Genomic DNA, 9,273 nt, shown 5'->3' on the forward strand with positions numbered 1-9,273 from the left:
CTGTTTGGATTAACAGACGTTCTATCGATTATTCCACGAAGCTGCGAGCCCGGAGACTTTCCTATTTTCCTGAAATCCAAGATGGCGTGGTAATACGAAGCCTCAGCCAGATAATAATCGTACTGCGCCGTGTCTGGGGATCGTGTTGCGGCAAACAACGGAGGGTGCTCTGTTTTCTTCCGTGAACCGGGCTCCCGCTGCCGCGGGATTCGTATAATTAAATAATTAAGCAGTAAGCAGCCGAAGGCGTAGTCCCCCCGCATGGCAGTTTACTTTCTAAGCTCGTTGGCGTTGGCTCTGTGCTCTCGCAGATATGGGAATCCGTGTTGGCCCCGGGGGCATCGGGATTGTTGCAATCGCCATCCTTGGGATACGAATCTGGAGCACTTGGCTCCGTCAGTGGACATAGAGAACGCGACCAATCACCGCGGTCCATCAGCTGCGGCCCGCTTGTCCAGTTTGGAGATCACGAAAAATTCATATTTTTCTTTCTACAAATTTCAAATTCAACGTTACACTCAAGGGAAGCTCCGAACCCTCTAAACTCATGCTCTGACATTTTGCGACAAACTATAGGGGGCTCTGGTTCGAGAGAACCGGCCTTTTGTTGCTAGCCTCTATAGATAACGATGGAAATGGGTTGACAATCGGTTCACCCGGTACACGTGGTCCCCGGGGCACCGTGCCAGCGGCCAGGTATGCCGAGGAATTGGGAATCGTATTTTGCTATTCCTCGAATTGCGTTCTGTTGCAAGTCGCTCCGGTAACGACGCCTATTTTTTATGCCTCTCTGCGCGTCGATTTCGTAAATTTTACCTGGCCGTTGCGGAGGGTTCTCGTAAAAATTTGCGCTAGGAATTCGTGTAATCGACACCGTTATTAAAGTCGTAAATTTTAGCGACACGACTGTCGGTAAGGAGGGCACCGTCTGTTTCCATCACTGTCAGTTTCGAACTGCAAGTTCTGCTCGCACTTTTCTCTCTCGCCTTCGCTATCATTCGGCGATTTAAACATAATCGTACGAGTGATTAAATAAATACATATTTCATTTCATTGGGTACGTAATTAAATAAATATCGTTTAGTTCTAGCCAACGAGCTTTTGTTGAAATCAAACTCTTTCCAATCGTAAGATTCGGTTCAAAGGCTGCTCTGGCACGATCGTTCTCCTATTTTTGCCACGGATTACTATGGATCCACGAAGAACAACCGACACTGTGGAAAAACTAAGTCTGGATAAGTGGGTTTGATTGTCGGATCACCCGTTACGTTAGCCCGTGGGCGATCTACAGTTTGCGAATAATCAAGAAACGCGATCACCGAGGGTACAAGAAATCACATTCTGCCATTCGTCGCGATCGAGCACGATCGAGGTTCACGAGGACAAATTCAGCTGTCCGCCAGGCAGAAAAATGTCCAGGGAACGTATTGGAAACGATCGCCTCGACTTTTAGCTACACGATCTCCTCAAGTACTTCTAATGACACGTGTGCGCCGCTCCACGGCGATTTATAGCATAATAATCTTCCCGTGAAGGAAATTGACAGGGCAGGGACCATTACCTCGACGAAACCGATTGAAAATGTCAACGAAGTAAACGAAGTTCGCCTGGTGCGTCAGAGTACCTTTGTCTCCTTTATGTTCACAGGTGAAGAGGTCCGAGTTTTCTATTCGTTGCTGCGCACCGTAACGAGCAGCTGAAAAGAAATTTACAGAGTTCGATCGCGTAAAAATGACGTAAATCATAAGCTTCAACTGTTCACCGTGCGCTAGTATTAACGATAATTAAACGCTTACAATATATCTATTCGATTTGTGTAAATCTATTTGTTTACGAGGCTCGTAAGATATGCATGCATATTTAACCGCTACTGCATGCTATAATCGATTGGGAATTCGATAAAAACTATTCTAGAAATGTTAATTGAAGCAGTTTTGACCTATTCTGAGAAATAAAATAAAATTTCTGTAATATCGAAACGCGCTTGGCTTGAATGTCAGAATACCATTTAATTAATGAGCTTAATTTAATTAAGTCTGTTTAAATAAACATTAATCGAAAGAAGTGTCATATTTAACACGTCGTAGATGTAGACGTTCAATTTTGTTGTCACGTCGTTTAGGAGATTTCTTGGATAGATCGAGCTAATCTTCATGCAAAGGTGTTAACGAATTTAATTTGTTTCGCTCGCGGGAAACTTAATCAGACTTTTTGTTGCGCTATGACCGGTTTCGTGTCGGCGTCTCAGAGTGATCGCTCGAAGCGTTCCTATAATATCCAATTTCACTCTGAGAAAAAGATCCAGCCAAATTGAATGACCATAAAATCGTTGTCGTTACATACGCGGCTATTAAACTGTGCCATTATTAATAATGTATGCTGTACGTGATGAAAGTGGGAAAAGAAAATCCCTGATAGATACTTACGCGTAATAGCACCTTTTTAGAATGTTTCGATCAATTAAAACGGATGGATGGAAACGAGGAAAAAAATGGTCGTCGAGCTTGCTTCTGTCCATTGGATTGTCACAATTTTTACTCCTAATTCTCCCGAATGATAACTATTGTGAGATATCGTGACATTAACGTCTCTGTTAATAATGTCTGTTTGCAAGCAATCTCGACCTCCTCGCCACTTGGAAGAATTCATAACTAATTGCACTCGCCTAACGAGCCAACAATGAGCAATTAAATTTTATTGACAGAAACAAATGGGTAAGAGGAAACCGTGCGCCATCTGATTTAGAAATCGCGCCGTTGGGAGAGGAAGATTGATACCCGCGCGAAGTGTAACAATTTCCTTGTGGCAAATCTGATCCACGCTGCGATCCAGTCTTCTGATTATTAATTTCTTTAATTTTCCCGATACCTACGATCCAACGGGCCGCGAGCCAGCAATTCTATCTGGACAAACGGATTGTCTAATTCGTTGCACGAGGAACTTCCTCGTGCACCGCTGATCGCGACGCGTAGATCGTTTTTCGCGATCGAAACGCTTCGACATGGGAAACTCGCGGCACATGTCGAATTTGCTCGCTCGACGAAGCGTGAATTCGCATCGAATGTGCGTTGTGATATCGAAAAGTGATGATCGTAGATTCGTTACACAGATTAATGTACATATTATGCTTATTTATAATCCTTCTGCAATATAAAGTTGTGTATAGTTGGAGACGAAACGTGCGAATCGAGAAATTATGATACCGAAAGTTTAAGAAATAAGTTATAACAAGGATTATTAATTCAAGTAAAAGAACAAACAAACAGCGCATTCCTCTGGAACTTGGACCAACAGAAGCTGCTGGTAGTGAGACGTGAGCTGCGTTGACAGGATTAGAACGACCGGATCGATCAGGTTTCTCGAGGATTCTGGAAGATCGTATCTCAATAAGGCGCTCTAATAAAACGCGGCTCCACGACCAATCGCGTTACGTTCGCCGCAGTTAATTAGCAAGCGATTGAACTCGATTCAAATTGACTCGGGTTGAATTAATTTTCCACGATACAAAGTGCTGTTTCCGACTGATAATTTCTCCACACGGTAATTATATCCCTAATTTACGATAGGGTTACCCTATCGAAAAGTGATTTTCGGAACGAGGGCTCCAGGAAAAGATACCAATAGCGCCGTTGCGAAATGATCACCGTTTCCTATGAAGTTCTCAGGCATAGAGGCCCACGGAACCGTGGCCGAACATTTCATATTTAATTCAAGCGAATAGTTAAACTTTCCAGATTTTGCAAGAGCTTCCCCGTGCGCGTTGAGATCCGTGGGGTTGTCTTCCAGTCTCTCCGTGGGCACACGTCCAGAAACAATGAGCTCGGAGTTGCGCAAAGCGACAGCGGTTACCGGCGAGGCTCGTGTTCTCGTCTAATCGTTCATCAGTTGGAAAAAAATCTGCGTTAAAAAACACCGCGTTTCTTTACGTTTGCGTAAAAGAAGGAAAACGGAATCGTACCGCGCAATCGATTCGAATTATTTACATTACAAAAGGAGTAAAAAATAGTACACATTCTATAGATCGAATGTGGAATTGTCTTATTTGTTTCAAAAGTGGCAGCACTTCCTAGACAAATACGCAACGTTCGCAACCGACGTTGCTTAAATGCAGATTTGAAATGCAGATTTCCTAAGCTGGTAAATTCTGCATTCGTTAATCGCTCGATTGTCTGATTTGCCCGCTTCGCCGCTGTTTACGCTCTGTTTGAGGTTCAAATTAAAGAGTGGATCGAAACATTGAATTTCAGTACTTAATTTCTAGGCGTTGAACCAAAGTTTATTGGTTTCTACCGTTTCGAGGTGGTTTGAATTTCGATCTGACACCGATTGGATTTGTCGCGAGTTATTATTAAAGAAGGCACGGCTTGCCTGGCGAACAAATGATAGGGGATCGTTAATATCGCCGTCCAGGAAATGTAATAATTTCCAATCAGATCTGCAGCATTCCAGCTTCGAGCTCAAAAACCTTTCCTCCGTCTATAAACCACACGCCGGCGCCGTTCACTTCGACTTACAATTAGTTAGGTAATTCTCTTTTGACATAATCGGGAACACGGTGTAACGCAAACGCTGAAACTGTATCAAATATTAACGATCGAGTACGTACGCAGAAGAGTAGAATTTTGATCATCTTTTAAAAAAAAAAAGACTTCCCTAGGCGTGACGGGTCAAAACGTTTTCCGCTCGCGTAGCGAAGATTGGCCAACTGGTTGGCACACTCCCATGTAAAGGGCGGCCAGTTTTCTCGAAAAGGCGATCGAGCAGGCCAAAGGTAGCGAGAAATGTTGTTCCAGAGAATCCGTGCCAAGGTGGAAACTTTGCGAATAGTTGCAACCTTCGTGCTTGAAGCTGAAGAGTACGTAGGTGAATGTCTATCTGCTGTTCAAAGGAGACAGAGGTTCTCGACGTTTTTGTATAGGACGAGGTGTCAGCGTACGAATTAGCATCTCTGGTCTCTTAATCGATCGTCCCAAGGACAGGTTCGCGTTGCTGAAATCATCGAGCATTGACGCATTGAAAAATTTACGTTATCAAAAAATCGATTTCAAATTCGCGTAGCTTTTGAGAACGTTAACAGCCCATAAAGGTGGAACACGCTCGCTGTCTCACCCCAATGTCAGTAGGAATTTCAATATCCATGCGTCGAGGTGTCGACTGGAGGGTGCTCGAACTTTCCGTCTGAAATTTAATTCGTTCGACGTGATTTCGTCCGGAGCAGCGTGGCCGAACAAAGAGGAGCAGATTTTTCCTTCGGTTTGCGCGCGATATGAACACAATGTAAATGCACGATCGAGGACTGAATGCATTTACGACTTCGCTTGCACCGCGTCGGCTCGTTAGGTTACAGCGTTCTAGCGTTTACAGCGCTTACGAAATTGGCGAGTCGTAAAAGCCGGCCTGTTAGCGACTAGAGGGATAATTGGGCTAAATAGGGTGGGAGAGACGAAAATTGATACTGAATTTTAGCCGTGTCGCTCGGTCGCACGGAAACACACCTTTTTCCCTCGCGATTGCACAATATTCCTTAAATAAAAATCCAGTACAAAGAATTTTGCCTCGCAACGAACACTGTGCTCGCTTTCCTCCTTCGTTAACCTCTTCATTCCCACTGTAGTCATATGGCAATCCAGTTCATTATTGCGAAATGAAATGTTACCGCCATTTCTATCTTTCTGTTTGCGATTACATCGTCTATTTAGCCTGCTGTTATATCTCTAATTCGAGATGCGTGTTCTTGCTACAAATTCCCCCTTGTATTATTGTTATTCCGACATGTGTATCGATTGTTTCTGAAGAGGTCCTAAGGAGCGAGATTGACAGCTTTGCAAATAAAAATAAAGACATACCGATTATAATGTCTCCTAACGGTAATGCTCCGAATATTTTCGCAGTGTCAACTGACCAATGTTTAATACAGCGAGTAATTTGAAAGCGATCCGAGTCCTTTTACCCATCAGATGGAACGAATTCATTTTTCGTTGCCAAATTAAATTTAGCGTGTTACTGTATCTCGAGAAAACGTGGCGCGTTCTAATTTCACGTCGGTACAATGCTCGTCGTAAATGGGAAACAATAAAACGGTAGCGCGCCTTTGGGCGTTTTTACTCGCAATGCCGATACGTTGCTTTAGTTGTTGGCGCGCATGTAACGATTTCTTGCTTTGACGAGCCTGGTCTTACCAAAAAATTGTGCAACCGTACGATGGAGTGAAACGGAAGCGCGAGGATCTCTAGGAATCGCGTCGATTCGCATACTCTTTGGCGCGCGTTGCCAACTATATCGATAAAAAAAAAAAAAAAAGAAGGAAAAATATACATGTCGAATTGAGTAACCTCCTCCTTTTCGAAGTCGGTTAATAAATCGACACTGTCGGAAGGAAACGAGGCACGTCAGAACTAGAACCGGAGAATTAATATGCGGCGAGATGGAAAAATTTTCAGCGGGAAATTTCACAAAATCCTCGACGATATATTGTTGCGATTTCGTGGTTACGTCGCTACAACCGGAAGTCGCGCTTTATTTTCCGCTGTGCGATTCTCTCTATTGCCATCCAGCTGTTTCGAGATGATCGACGTTGGGACTGCAATCTGATGGATAACGAAACACGGCGATGTCTAATGTAATGGCACCGCGTCGGGGAAACTTTCTTTTAAACTTTTGGGAACAGATGCATCGACTAACAAACACGCAGGATCCATTCGTACCGTTTTCTGTTGGGAATTATACCAATTCATGAATATTCTACATCTTTACTGTGCATGTACACAAGCTGCTTGGTTTATTGCTTAGCAAAGCAGGAAGATCGATCTACTTATGCCTGAAACTTATACAACAGTTTTTTTCCTAATAGGTTTTGAAACTCCTTAATTAACTAATAAAAGGATGAAAAATCTTAGATTAAACGATTAATTTCTTACGCGAAAGATATGGACGGAATCGCCGATGAATTTTTCGCGTGCTCCAAGCTCTCAGTTTTGTCTCGATCGAAGTATGCGACCGCGATGTCGTTGCAACTGTAAATCAGGTTAATGGGTGACTGTCTGTCTCTTTTCCTGATAGCTTCCACGAGGTCACGGGTCACGATTTTGGATTTTCGAGGGTGTCCACGCGGTTGCCGGAAGTGGAACGATTCCGCGGTCAACGGAGCACCGAATAAGGGGTCCGAAAGGGTCGATGGCTATTGGTGAAAGGGGTCCGTATGCAATGCAATCGTTGTACCCCCGCCTCATCTTGGCTCCCTGGGCTTGGGCAGGGCACCGCTATAAAAGCATACTGCGTCGCCCCTTAGATACGTAGTGTTTTCCCGTGTACCGCACAAGAAAAACCGCCCACAATGAAGTTCGTCGTAAGTTTCAACCGAGCCTCTCATTGTCCGCTATTGCTTGGCCCGTGTTGCACGGACTTCGACTTCGAGTCTTTGGTCTTCTTTCGAGAACTTGAGAATGATTCGAGTCGAAACATAGAAATATCGTTAAACGTTAATCCTTGGTTTCCTTTTATCGGCGGGAAATCTTTGAGAATAATTTCGAGTTGCAACGTGGAAACCTTCCTGGATGATTGTGCCTTATGCACTTTTCGTTTTGTTGTGCCTCAACTTTTCTGTACTGCATCGGTATAATCGCGTGCAAGAGAATCGTTAATAAAATAAAATAAATAGATAAATTTGTCACGCTTATAGTCTGTCGCGCTCTGGATCCTATTTCATAGCCCTTTAGATGAAAACTTCGAATAGCGAATGAAAGATAAAGATCCCTTTTTGCAATTGCAGATTGTTCTGTTCGCCACCATGGCCGTCGCCAGTGCCTTCCCCGGAAACCCATGGGCTGCACCGGTAAGTGAAAACTGCAACTTTCTCGTGTCTCGGTGGCGATTTTGAGTAAGTCGAACAGCGCGTAATGTTTCACGCTGTAACTTCTAGAAATTGCTATTGCATGTTGCGTAACAATCTTCTAATAATCTTCTACATCCAATGGAACGCAAGGCAACGTAGCATTGGTCTTCGAACATTAAAAACGTAACACGACTCTCCGCGTTTCATGGAATGATTTTCTCGAAAGGTGAACAAATTTAATTTCGCTCTGTTAACACTTTTTGGATGATGTAACAAGAGTAATCGACACTCGTCAACCAAGTTTAGCAGTTTACCATCAAAGGAACGTTGTCAGAAGGGTACCAACCGCTGTAGCTTTATTCAACGAAACAGTGCTCGTTTCGAAAATAATTCCAATTTACCTGGATAAGAATTTTGTGGTGACAACGTACGGTTCTGACAATGTTCGACCGTCTTCGATCAATCGCTCATTAATATAGACATCGTGTAACTCTTTCCGGAGGTCCAAGTCTCCTTCGACAGAGCTTGGATTGCAAAGGATTCGACGAGAAGCGAGCACCACTCGACGTTCTCTTCATAATTGTCTAATGTCATCTCTTCAGCATCCACTTTCCGTCCATCTTCTCGTTCATCGTTTAATCCTCTGGACGTCTTATCCGTCATTGTCTCCTCGACGCGTTCACCATCGTTCTTCGACAACCGAGTAACTGGACGCACTCGGCGGGGAATAACCAAACGTAACCAAGCTCGTTACGAGGTGTTAGAGGAACGGTTGTATTGAATTCGTGATTTTGAAACACTTAGGTAGCGCAACCGTGGCCAGCACCTGAACCTTGGCCAGCACCTGCAGCTTGGCCAGCACCTGCAGCGTGGCCAGCACCTGCGATAGTGAAGGTTGCTCCAGCACCTTCGTACGTGAAGGTTGCTCCAGCACCTTCGTACGTGAAGGTTGCTCCAGCACCTTCGTACGTGAAGGTCGCGGTGCCACAGGTAACGACAAAGATGATTTGAGATCGGTACTGTCACCGTCAGGTAACGCGAATCAACGTCTGTTAATTTTCTTGGTACTCTGCTCGCATAGACTATCGTTCATCGGATAAGGAAACATCAAAAGAATCGAATTCGTGGACATTCGTGGTCCTCCCAAGCAACTCATACATTCGTATTTCGACCCTTATCGATTAGCGTGAGATGTGCCATTACAACTATTATTTTCTGGAGACAATTCAGAAACAGCGAACGTTATCCAACGATCTTTAGATGGTCAGAATTGTTCGATCAGCTTCACTGGCTCTGTTCCGTGTTTCTCGAATCGCTCATCCAGACCGTTTCTTCCCATCACCGTAATTTCTGAGTCGACCGGTGATTTTCTCGTAACGACTACCGCATCATCGATGACTTCTCATTTTCCATGATTAACGGTTCGTCTAATGCCGAGCGCT

Source organism: Hylaeus volcanicus, chromosome 3 (genome assembly GCF_026283585.1).
Source record: "Hylaeus volcanicus isolate JK05 chromosome 3, UHH_iyHylVolc1.0_haploid, whole genome shotgun sequence".
In the NCBI taxonomy this organism is placed as follows: domain Eukaryota; kingdom Metazoa; phylum Arthropoda; class Insecta; order Hymenoptera; family Colletidae; genus Hylaeus; species Hylaeus volcanicus.